Source organism: Mustela nivalis (genome assembly GCF_964662115.1).
Source record: "Mustela nivalis genome assembly, chromosome: 16".
Classification (NCBI taxonomy): domain Eukaryota; kingdom Metazoa; phylum Chordata; class Mammalia; order Carnivora; family Mustelidae; genus Mustela; species Mustela nivalis.
Genome location: NC_139035.1, coordinates 66,383,359 through 66,396,219, shown reverse-complemented (window position 1 = coordinate 66,396,219; position 12,861 = coordinate 66,383,359). Strand labels below are relative to the sequence as shown.

Below are 12,861 nucleotides of genomic sequence, written 5' to 3'. Positions count from 1 at the left end.
CCACTCACCCCTGCACAGCCTCTGTCACCTCCCCAGGGAGATTCATTTGAACAGCAGCTCCCTGGCCTGACTCTGCTTCTTGTGTTCCTCCTACTGGGCACCGCTGACCTCATGTCTACTCGGCCACTTGTTTACTTCCAGTGTCCCCCAAAATACAAGTTCTTGGAGGCTGGGGATTAATTTTGTGCACTCATGTGCCCCAGCACTGAGCACAATAGTCAGCACTCCATGAACAGGCTATGGAGGTGGGATCGTCCGGCGGTCAAAGCTTGGATTCTAGAAGCAGACCTGTTGTCTGGCCTCAGATCCCAGCTCTGCCCTTTATTGGCTGCACGATCTCACAAACCCTAGCAAGAGGCACTTTGTTCTATAAAAATTAGATATATTTAGTATTAATTGGTTGAATTAGTAGTTTTATCTTCACTTCTATCTTCACTACTAAAGTAGTTTTATCTTTATCTTAGAAAAGTGAGTAGCTTATAATAAATGCCAAATACTCTCGCTTTAACCAAAAATATGCCATGTGTATGTTAGTTGGAGGGAGGAAGGGGAGGGAGAGCCACGGAAGAGAGGAAAAGCCTCAATTTTCATACCAGATGCACATGGTGCCTGAATGGTCTGCGAATAGTAATGTAAGACCATTATTTTTTGAAAAGCACATTTTTAGAAACAAAGAAGTAAATGCCCTAAGAAATTGTTAAGAATTGAATGTGACAGGGCGCCTGGGTGGCTCAGTGGGTTGAAGCCTCTTCCTTCAGCTCAGGTCATGATCTCAGGGTCCTGGGATCGAGTCCCGTATCCGGCTCTCAGCTCAGCGGGGAGCCTGCTTCCTCCTCTCTCTCCGCCTGCCTCCCTGCCTACTTGTGATCTCTGTCAAATAAATAAATAAAATCTTAAAAAAAAAGAGAGAGAGAATTGAATGTGACTTTCCTTGCAGAGGACTGATGGCTCCTGCTCGTCAAGACCTTGGGCTTGGGTTTCCTCACTGCGGACATTTCTGAGATCAGGATACATGTTCGCACTGATGGTACTCCGTGGGACATAAAGTACTGATGGACCCGCTTTGGATAGTGTAGACACAGCATAGATACAATGTAGCCATTTCAACAATGTCGCAGCTATAGACACAGTGTAACTCTGAGAAACACAGAACATAGGTCGGGCTCCCCGGGAGCAGAGGGGCTGTGGGACACACAGCTGGGAGGGAGATGTTCATTCTGGAAACATGTGCTCCAATTTTCAATCATACCTGTACAACATGAGCTTCGTCATAGGCGCTCTCTGTCCAAGAGAACACAGAACAATTTATTTCTTCTGTGTCGTTAATTTTCAATATTTGAGCTAACAAACTTCAGCCTGCTTTTTCTTGAAGTAGACTCTAAGTGCAATGTGGGGCTCGAACTCACCACCCCCAGATCTAGAATTGCCCACTCTTCTGACTGAGCCTGCCAGGCCCCCAGACTACCTTTTAAATGAGGTATTACTAGTTGATTACATAATGCTAATCACCGATTCATCTGGTTTTTCATTTAAATCTGTGAACAGCTTGATGAAGTCAGTCCCATCAGCACCCTCACTGGGTTCAGTGGAAATCAGAGGTACAGAGAGGCTTGGTGACTTGCCCAGGGTCACCCAGCCTGGAGGGGGGAAGTCAGACGGGAGCCTCTGCTGTGAGCGCTCCACGTGGCGAGCAGGCGGGAAGTGCCCTCAGGGTCCCTGGCACACCACCCTTCCTGTCAGAGTGTCTCCACCTGCCTGACGGGGTGACCGTCCACTCCCCAGGAAAGAAAGCCAGTCCAGAGAGGGGAGGAGGCAGGGCACGACAGGGTGACAGACACCTCCCTGGGGAGTGGAGTTTGCTGCGAACTTTTCTCAGTCTTTCCAGGCAGGCTCCATGTCCAGGGATCCAAACATTTTCTCACGGCCAGGTGCGTTCCCCAAAAGACCTGCCGCTTTAGGACCCTATCCCACCTCCCCTTTTGGATATTTGATTTCACGTCTTGGGGTCTATCTCATGTTGGGGGGGGACAGGGGCCCTCTCTCCTCCTGAGGCTGTTTCACCCCAGACACCCGGATCTAGAGCTTAGATGTCACATTCAGGATCTCGCAGGCTTCCCATTCCCAAAGGTAACCCACCCCAATCCCGGCCCCAAAGAACATTGACCCAGAATCTGCACGCTCCTACATCAGGACCTCACCCCAGATCGCTCCCCTGGGCTCCTGCCTTCCAGTTTGGGCTCCTAATCCCCGATTCCTGGCCACACCTTCGTGTCTGTACCAGGGCCCCCTGTCGACCTGCCAGCCCCTGCGTTTTTCTGGCACCCCCACCCCGACCTAGCCCTGTAGTGGGTCTGGGAGCAAAGGGAGAGGCTCCGCGGCACCCCCCCATGGGCAGCCCCTGTGCCCCCCAAGCCTGCCTGAGCATCCCCCCTCCAGGCCCTGAGCGCAGGCACCCGCGCCACCTGGCGGCCGAGGTCCGAATTGCCGCTAGAGACTCCTGCAGAGGAGCCCTCCCACCTCAGCTCACCTGCACACACAGGTCATGAGCGCCTACTGTATGCAGCACGTGGGGAAGTTGAGTCGCTGTCCTAGGGGGCGCACAGGCTATCGGGAGGCAGAAGCACAGACCCTTGCGGGGGAGGGGGAGGATCCCCCACCCAGAGGCTCCTGAGCACTGTCATCCCGGGAGCTGGAGCAGCCCAGGGACAGGGAAACAGGGCAGGAAGGGGAACAGCAAGAGACTGGAATCCATCAACAAGGGACACGTCGACAGCAAGAGGGCAGCTGTCACAACGCTCACAACAAACCCAATCCAGGTTCACATAGAACACACTAAGCAGACCACACAGAGAGGGGTAAGTTCCTACGGACCGAACAACCGAGATGGAGCTGGAGAAACGTCAGAAAGCAAACCAGAAAATCCAAACCCAAACACTGCAGGGTCCCAGGGTTAGCGGCCCAAATGCATGCTTCCTGGAGAAGAATATTTCTCTCTGGGGGACAGGCCCCCCGCAGACGAGAGGGGAGGCAAGAGCCTAGGTTGCCCTGACACGGACAGCCCCTGGCCAGCCTGGCACGCAGCTCCCTGCACACTCAGCCCCGCGGCCCTGTCCGTCCTGGCCTCCCCTGCTCGGACCGCAGAGAGCTCAGAGCTGGGGTCCAGTCTTCCCCAGGACTGACCCAGGACTGACCATTGAGGTAGGGGAATTGTGCTGGATGGAAGGAAGGGTCTCCAGTCCTGGAAAGCCAGAGTCTATGACAAAACAACTTTGGCCTTCATCGTCCTCTCGTTGGCCATCTTCCGTGTGGGCTGGTGTCTGCGGACAGAGCCGTCCGGGACCATGAGGACGAAGCAGGAGGACAAGACCCAGTGCCCAGGACGGTGGAGCAGAAAGATGGGGCAGCCCGGGAGCCCGGCACCCCGCTGAGCAGACCGCCTGACCCCAGCCTCTGCCGTCGCCTGACTTCCTGTTCCAGAGCAAGACCCCACCTGCTTCGGCCTGTGGCAGCCAAGCCGGACGCTGGCAGCCGGCAGACGTCGTCCTGACTTCTGTGCACGACGACAATGACGAAGGAGGTCAATCAGCAGCATCAAAAGTTGTTGTAGACACATCAACCCCAACCAGAAGCAGAATACCGAGGTCTGAACAAAGGTTGCAGTTCTACGTAATTGTCATTAGGATTGAGGATCAAGGCATAAACACAGATAAGAACAACACTGAAAATTATAGGGAAAAACTATGTACAAAGCACTTGAAGAAAAAATTTCTAAATGCAGGTGAAATAACACGGACCAGACCAGGATGAGGGAGCCCCGAGAGCAGGTCCTGGCGCAGGTGCAGGGAGAGAGGCCTGCCATGGGAGAGAAGGGGAGGGACCTGGGAACCAGGGCTCACTGGTGCTCCGACCCCAGAGGGGAGGCAAAGAGAATGCGAGGTGACTTCCAGGCTGAAGCAGCTGTAGGACACTGTGACGTTCCTGAGCTGTAGGTATTGAGAAAGGCCAGGGAGGAGCCGGTGTGGGGGCGGGGAGGCAGGAGCCGGGCACTCAGTGCTCCACATGGTCACTTGGCTTTGAGAGCAGAAGTTCATCAGGCAGTCGGGGTGGGGGTCCCGTCAGGGCTGGAGCTGCTGCCTCAGCATGGCCGGGCTGCTGAGAGCCACGAGGGAGGAGATATGGCCAGGGGAGAACCGAGGGCCTGGCACTGACCAGCAGAGGAGGAGGGTCAGAAAGAGAGACGGAGAAGGAGCCGCTGGGGACACCTGCTGAGTGTGCGGTCACAGAAGCCAGAGGAGAAAAAAGAACTAATTATAATTATAATAAAAAATTCCGAGTGGGTCCTAGACAATGTCATTATTTGGACAATAATGTAATCCTCTCTTGTGACTCATAACAGAAGCAGGTGTCCGTCTTGCTGCACTATCCCAGGCGCGCAGACCCCGGAATCTGGTCAGGTCCTATATGGGAACCCAGGGGCATCTCTTGTGATAGTCAGGATGGCTCCCAGTTCCTGTAATCGGGCCAGAGCTGTGAAGGTGGATTGGGTGTTGGGTTGTTCACGACAAGCCCCTACAGCCGCCCCTGAAGTTGTGGTAACGACATAACTTTGGGAAAACTGCCAAGGTCAGGGGCCGGCTGCTGAGGTGTGAACCCTGTGAGCAGGTGGGGACTTAAGGACCGACTCACTGACCATCGGGGAGGGAGAAGGGCTGGAGCGCGAGTTCCCCAGTCCCCGTGGTCAGGGATTTAATCAGCGGTACCCACGTAACGACGTCTCCAGAAAACCCCAAAAGATCGGGGCTCAAAGGGCTTCTGGGTGGGAGAACACACAGGCGCTGTGGGGGAAGGGCTCACCTAGAGGGAAGGCAGCTCCGCACCCCGCCCCACATGCCTCATTCTCGGCCCCTCTGTCACCGGCTCGTTCTGCAAACCAAGCTCTAGGCTGGAAGGGACTGAGTCCCCGTTGTCGCGTGAGCTGCTCCAGCAAATAACCAACCGGACAAGCAGCTCATGGGAACCTGCCAGTCACGGCAGGCGCACAGAGGCACAGACCACAGCTTGCCTGGCGTCCCAGTGCCAGTGCCGGTGCAGAGACCTTGAACCCTACCCCGTGGGGTCTCACCTGAGCTGCAGGGACACGGCGTCAGGACTGCTTGAGACTCTAGGACACCGAGTAGGGATGCAAGAACCACAAAGGTGCCTGGTGCGGGGAATGACCCCCCATCCAGGGTCAGCCGCGGTGGGGGGGGGGGTCTGGGGCTGAGGAAGACACACAGCAGGAGTTGCTCCCAAACAGACGCTTTCCCACTCGGACGCTCTCTCCCCTCTGGGGTCCTCGCGGCAGATGAGCTTCCCAGAGAATCGCCCTCTCACCTGAGGGTTCGGTGTATCTGTATAAGGTTCACCAAAGTCAAATTTTGTTTCAGTTCCTTTGTATTTATGGTCATTTCCTGATTCTAATTTCATCTTTTGGGAACTTGGGCTTTTGGGAGGCGGTGGGGAAAGACGGCAGAGGCGAGATCCTGTGCGTGCTCGGGCCCCCCGGACTCAGGGCTTTCTCTTCCAGACGAATCACCTTGAAGTGGGGGACAGCGGGATCCCCACAGCGATGCTGGGGTGTGAACAGGAACCACATGATCAAAGAGACGGCAAGTGGCCAGGCCTCCGGAAAAGCTGGGACTGAGGGAATTTCCAGAGACCAACTGTGCAGCGAAGACGGAGGCAGGAGCTCACCCAGCAGGACAGGTGACCTGTGCACCTGAGGGTCTGCGAGCCGCCCCAGTCCTGTCTGTCTGTCTGTCTGTCTTTCTCACTCATATTGAACCAATTTGCGGAGGGGTTTCTCCCAGACTGCAGGACAGACTCTTTACTAGGAACAAGGAGATGGAGTTCTGATTCCGGGAAGCCTGGGAAAAACCACTAGAAAGACGTTGGTGCCACAGTCCTTATAGGCTCCAGGTTCCCGGTGGTCGCGCTCCCAGTGCCCTTCTGGAAGACACAAAACACACAGGAAGAGGACCGAATCCAATCCCATGAGAGTCTGGGAGGAGCTCTGCACTCTGGTGGCTTCTGCCCGCGGTCCTGTGTCCTGCATTGAGGACACGTGCAGACATCCGTCCACGACAGTGTCCCTCGCGGACTTGCAGAGACCTACACTTATATATGGCAGTGTGATACAACATCCTTTGACTGTTTTAAAGATCATCCTTTTGAAAAAGAAGTAGAAGTGAACTTGGATCAGATAATTTCGATTGTTTATAAACACGAGTTCGTCATGAAGCCATCCCTGCCCAAATCTGCCTGACTCCAAGTCGTGTTCCCAGGAAAGAGTCTTATTTGTCAGTGTTGAAGGACAGAAAGGACATCCCTGGGAGAGCCACCAGGCCCAGCTACACCCCTGTCCTCTCCCGGCATGGGGGACTCTGGGCAGCCTGGCTCTGGCAGCAGGTAAGGTGACGTCCCTGTGCCTGAGGCAGGGACACCTGCCCCCTTCTCTGGGGCATGTCCGGCCAGTGTGGTTGCTGGGCAGCCCAGAGAACACACATGGGTCTGCTGGGGACACAGGTGGCTTCCAGAACTGTCCTCCCGCTGCCACGCTCACAGCTCTCTGAGCTTGGGGAGAGACGTTGTGCAGGCTCAACAGTGGCAGAGCTCCGGGGACATAGAGGGGCAGCCTGGACCACCTGCGTCTCCAAGAAGAACCCCCGCAGAGCTTCCTGCCTGCTTACCCACCCGGCAGGCCCCAGGACCCGAATCAGGAAATCCCAGCATTTGTGGGTAGAAGAGGAAAGAAATACAGATTCGGCGGGACCCTAGGCGTTAGCGTGTGAAATGGCTCAGGGTCTCTGATACATCACAGGGACCACCAGGAGCTTTTTCTTCTTATACAGCTGCTAGGGAGACAGGAGAGAGCCTGTCCCCGCCCTGTCACTGCACTCGGGACTCTCAAAACCGCAGACACAAATGTGTTCATTTGACAGGCAAACGGGGTGGCCAGAATTCTCAATTTGCATTCATGTGTTGAGCTGCAGGGACGACCATCTCTCGGGCTCCTGCACCTGATCCGTCTCTCTCTGCGCGTCCTGTGCTCCCGCCCTTGGCTTGGGTAATGACCGTGGTGGTGCGACTTCTCTCACTAATAGGAGAGAGCGACCTGAGCTTTTATAAAGAAAAGTTCCCTCGGTGTCCATGTTTGTGTGGAGGGAAGGGGGTTGGGGGCCCAGGAGAGTAAGCTAACTCTCTGGGAACACAATAAGAATCTTCCCACCAATATGTGGCAGAAGCAGAATGAGTGACCCAGTGGGTCTGACTGCAGAGCCCCAGCCCCTCTCTGCACCGTGGCATGAGCGGGACATGAGCGGGTCCAGGCCACCAAGTCAGAGCCTGTTTCACCAGAGGCTGCCTGTAGCATACCCCCATAGGAGACTAAAAATGGTTCTAACCACACGGAAAGGTCACCAACAAATAGAAAGGGACTGTCCCCTTACACTGCCCCTCGCCCCTGCAAACGGTGTCACTAATGCAGAGACATTGTCCTGGCCCCTCACTCGCACACACCCCCTCCTCAGCTGGGAGCCGGGACTCAAGCAGCCTGGGGGCGGGGAGGGGTGCACACCAGGGCCTGAGACTGTAGTCAGAGCTCCGCCGACAAAGCAGGATCTGGAAAGTGAGACTCGGAGCTACTGGTGATCTCAGCCTTGGCCCCCAGAGCAGGGCAAAGACTTGTCGTCCCTAAGAGAGGTTTGAGGGTGGCTTCCCCGTCCTGGGGAATGTGACGGCATCCCGGACAGGCCCTGGTTCCCCCCTTCCCTCCCTCAACCCTCAAGAGTCTGGAGAAATCAGAGTGTAGATACCAGAAAAACCCCTGCTGTCCACATAGTTCTGCTGCCCACCACCCTCCCTCACACCTGCCACCTGAACCCCGGCAACGCCCACCCTGGAGCTTCCACTCTGATCTGTCCCCCACCTAGGCATTGTGACCAGGTCAACTTGTGTCCCCCAGGGTCCCTCATTTCTTTGAATCCTTGGACACACCACTGGACTCAAATTGCCTGATGAACGACAGGCATGCAGATTTGAATAATAAGAGTTTTCTCTGATGAGAAGAATCCATATTTAGTGTATAAAATGTGGAAAACAAACAATGATACAGAGAATAAATATCTAAACCTAGAACTTTAGATAAACAAAAACTTAAATAACTGAAGGAATATGCTGATGTTTCTCAAAATGACTGGACAACGAGAAACTTTATCATGTTGTCATGACACTTGATTTTTTTTGGGGGATTTGTAATCCATTTCTGGTACTTTTTTGTGTGTTGGGACATCTAGTATACCTGCTACTTCCTTCTCACTTGGTCACATCAAGGTGATGGAGTCCCCATGGAGGTCAGCATGAGGGCAGACGGAGTGAGACATGATCCTAGCAGCTATGACCCAGCACAGCTGAGTTCCCGTGGCTGGATGCACCCTGAGAGGGTCCAGTCATAGGAGACCCTGGAGCTTGTCTGCCCAGGTACCAGAACCACGTGGGCAGCTCAGGGTAAGTCATCTGCAGGGACAATGACATTCAACTCCATGTGACCTGACATGGGGGTTTGTGTGGGCTCCCCTAGCAGCCCAGATGAAGGACCAATGATTTCAGAGCAAATGTTTCTCATCTCCCACTCTTAGGGTCCATAATCAAAGGAGCGAGACTGATACAAAGCAAAGGTCAAGCAAAGCTTTATTTCACGCCAAACATCGAGAATCAAACTGACCAGTCAGGGGCATCTCTTGCAAAGAGGTGACCCCTCCCAGCCTCACAGACTAACTTTTATAGAGGTAGTTTAGCCGGGCTATACACCGGTGGCCAATGAGATTGCAATACACAGAGAAAACTGCACAGTTATGTTAGGTCACACATGGGTGGTCAATTGAATTACAATTCACCCTAGTAGATATATGCGTGCCCCACTGATTGGATGTCTCTACCCACCCTTGTATCTGGGCTTTGCTACCTGGGGCCAGTAACTAGGGAGACGGTATGCGCGCCCCACTGATTGGATGTCTCCACCTGGCCTGACCCACCCTTGTATCTGGGCTTTGCAAGTAAGTTCCTCTGTGGGGAGCAGGGTCAATCTAAGTTTACTGCATAAACAACAAAATGGCTCCCTCTGATTAAGTATGCCCTTACACCCACCAACAAGTATTGAACAGGTACCAGGAAGCAGCTCTGTCCACGTCACAGGTGATGGGACAGAGAACAAGGGGATGCTATGCCCTCAGGCTGCCTGCAGGCTCGTGAGGGAGAAATTACATGGAAATGAAGGACCCCCCTGAGCACGAGCAGCATTTGTGAGCAGCACAGGGAACAGTTGAGAATGGGGAGAGGGAGAGAAGAGGAGAGGCTGTTCCTCATGCAGACTCCATCTGCTCCCTTTTGCCAAACAAATCAGGAAAGCGGGAACTCTACAGTGTTGGAGAGTTGCCCCAGGAGGAGAGTTGACCAGGACCCAGAGTCTGGTCTTTCCCACTAATGCCCATGATTGTGGAGGTTTGGAAGGGGTGAGATGGCCGAGGAAGTAGAGGGGCCAGAGACACCTGGGTCCCTCTCCACTCCACCTGGATGGGGCAGTAGAAGGAATGAGATCCGCTGAGAGATTTATGGACATCTCAGGTCCCATCCACCGGATTTTGTCTTCTGCATCATGGAGCCATTCAGTTTCCCTTCCTGCAACCCTCTAACATGGACAGTCAGGGCTGGACCACTCAGAGACCATGTGTCCAGTGCCTTCTCTGGGACTTGTCACCTCCAGTGTACTCAATGCTTCCTCTCCTGCCTCTGACTGTGCAGCAAATGAAGAGTCATGCCATAGCTGGACCACTGTCTGTCAACATTTCTCTCCTTCCTGGCTGGCAATTTACTGTTGGAAATGACATTTTACTAAAAAACTTCTACAAGGAAAATCTGTTCTGATTAGCAGCGCCGATATCCTGTGTGACCTTCTTGTCCCGAGAAGCTCAGAGGAGCTGGAAGGACAGACCTGTCCAGGCATCACTGCTCGGCTCCTCCCTCACACCTCTGCATCCAGGTCTGGGTGTGGTGTTCATGCACCTGCTGAGGTCCTCTAGGGACAGAAGGCTCCCTATGAGTCTCCTCATGCTGGATGTGTCCCTGTGACAACATGGGAAGCAGGACACACCCCGGTCCAGTCACTGACAGTGGGAGAAGGGGTAAGAAGAAGTGAGGGTGAGAGAGACGATCTCAGGAAAATCAGCCAATGGGGAAACCAAAGCTCGGTGTGGACAGTAGGTGATGTGGTTTCTGTGGGGCCATTCAGTGTGGGTGCTGGGATGGGGTAGGAACAGGAGCAGGCAGAGGAAGGTCAAGGAGCACTCAGATGGGCGCTGCTCAGACAGGAGACTGGACGCAGGACCTAAGGGCTCAGGTCACTCTGGAACTCTATCCCAGTCTGTGCTGAGGGAGCTGGGTTAGCAGGAAGGAGATAGGAAGAGACGTGCTGTGGGTAGTAGTCAGGATTCTGCAGGAACCAGCAGTAAGGACGCTTATAGATCCAGAGAGATGCACTGTAAGGAAAGGCTCACACTATTATAGAGGCTGGTGAGTCAGGTCTACAGTGAGGGTGAGCCAGGCTGAGATGCAGGGAAGATCTGCTGCTGGGGTTCAAGTCCAAGGTCGTCAGAAGGAGACACAAGGACGAGACAACACCCCAGTTCCAGTCTGACAGCCGTGTGCTGTTGAATTCTCCCTTGCTCAGGGGAGGTCAGTCTTTGCTCTCACTCAGGTTTCAACTGATGGGGTGAGGCCCACTCGCAATGTGGAGGGCAGTCTGCTCTACTCAAAGTTCATCCATTTAAGTGTATCTCATCCCAAATCGCCTCCTAGAAAACTCTGGAATAATACTTGACCACAAGTCTTGGCACTGGGGCCCAGCCACTTTGACACATGAGATGAATGATGACAACACACGAACACGAATCCAAAGACACCTCCATGGGCAGGTAAACGTCAGAGAGAGTAGACGTCAGAGCAAGGATTGTTTCCCGGGTGAAGAGTGGTGCAGAATGACGGAAGGCCAACTCCGCAGGAATTGAGGAGAACCCCAGGTGCGTGAGCTCCTAACAGCAGAGCACTGGACCCACGACGCAGGAACTGACAGAACTGAAAGGAGAAGCATGTGAGTCCACTGTCACGGTCAGAGAGCCGAGCACCCGCTCTCCGCATGGACAATCAGCAAGAAGACAGCCAGCGAACACGACCCTGAGCCCACGCGACCTCACTGACATTTAGAGAACGTTCAACCCCCCAGCAGACCTCACATTCCTTTCAAGTGCACTGGGGAGCCTCCCCAGACAATGTCCTGCCCTGCATCATAACACTAACCTGATGGCGTTTAAGGATTTGAAATAACGTATTTCTTTGATCACAATAGAATTAGAATTGAATTTAATATCCCAAACTACAGAAAAATTTCCACTTAGAAATTAAGAAAGATTTCTGTATAACCCATAGGTCAAAGAGGAAGTCTTGAGAAAAATTTTTAAATATTTGAAGTGAATGGAAATGAAAAATACAAGATATCAAAGTATGTGACAAGAAGCTAACCCAGTGCCTATAGGGAAATAGATATTATGAGAGGCAGATATTACAGAAGAAGAAATGCTCAAATTAATAATTAAAGCATTTACCTTTTATATCTAGAAATACAAGAGCAAAATAAACCCAGAGTAATTTGAAAAAAGAAAATAAGAAAGACAAGAGCAGAGAAAATAAAACTGATGAATCTAATAAAACGTATTTACAAAAAACCCTACACTTAATAGCATCCTTAGTGGTGGAAAACTAGCTTTTCCCTGAATACTGGGAAGGAGGCACTGCTGACTGTTCTCAGCACCGCTGTGCAGTATCCCCTGGACGTCTGACCAGTGTGATAAGACAAGAAAAGGAAATAAAATAACATACAGACTGGAAAGGGAAAGAGAAAACTAGTGTTTATTATGGACACTGTTTATATGTGTGTCTGACAGAAAATCCCAGAGTTTCTACAGAAAATTCCCAAGACCAGTAGGTGAGCTCACGATGACTTCAGGCTCCAAGGTCACAGGGAGGGCAGGGACCGTCATGACACTCGGCGGGATTTGAACACAGATTTAGAGGTCGGTGCTCCGGGTCCCAGAAGCGCACTCAGGCTCCCGAGTGGTCTGCAGACGCGGACAGTCATCCAGTCCAGGCCCACGGCATGGGTGAGAGGGTGGGACGGGGGGGGGGGACAGGGAGCCCCGCGTGGTTCTGGGGGGTACCGTGGCCTCATGCACTCACCTCCAGTCCTCACCCCCGCACTGTCCGGGCTGCACTGAGGATAGGAATCACGTCAAATGTCTGTCACCCACCGTGTGCTGTGTGGCTAATGACAGCGTCACCACCTGCCGGAGTTCCTGCTTCCCAGTGCCCGGGACGTGGTTTCTCCCTGCTCCCCGCCCACCAGCAAGTGAGCTGTAGGGACCCCGAAGGGAACAGAGCTGAGCTCAGAAACGGACCACACGACTCGGGGACACAGCCGTGCTCTGCCAGCTACCCTGATGGGAGAGTGTTCTCAGACACTTGGAGTCCTTTCTACTATGATCTGTGTGTTTGTGGGACAGCTCTAGTTCTGACCAGACAGCTAGTTGCATGGCTGGAGGCTGGTTTGTGTGTGTGTGTGTGTGTGCGCGCAAGCGCGCGCACTCCTGTGCAGACACTGAGGTTTTAGGATGAGAAGTTTCTCTACTTTCCTCTGATCTGAGGGGATCTACCTGCTTCCACTGGATTTCCCGGCTCAGCTGTGAGATGGAGAGGACGGAGCATTTGACACCCACT

At 53.4% G+C, this 12,861-nt stretch overlaps 1 protein-coding gene across 2 annotated transcripts in view; it reads right to left on the bottom strand.

Moving 5' to 3' along the window:
- LOC309850034 (uncharacterized protein) overlaps positions 1-12,861 on the bottom strand; it is a 69,660-nt gene that overhangs the window by 13,469 nt on the left and 43,330 nt on the right. Inside the window, exon 12 of one of the 2 annotated variants that reach the window (XM_082703167.1) lies at positions 8,711-11,166. The exons of the other annotated variant lie outside the window; for it this stretch is intronic. The gene's annotated coding sequence lies outside the window, so the exon portion shown is untranslated. Of the gene's footprint in view, positions 1-8,710; positions 11,167-12,861 lie in introns of those variants that run through there. 2 annotated transcript variants of the gene reach the window in all.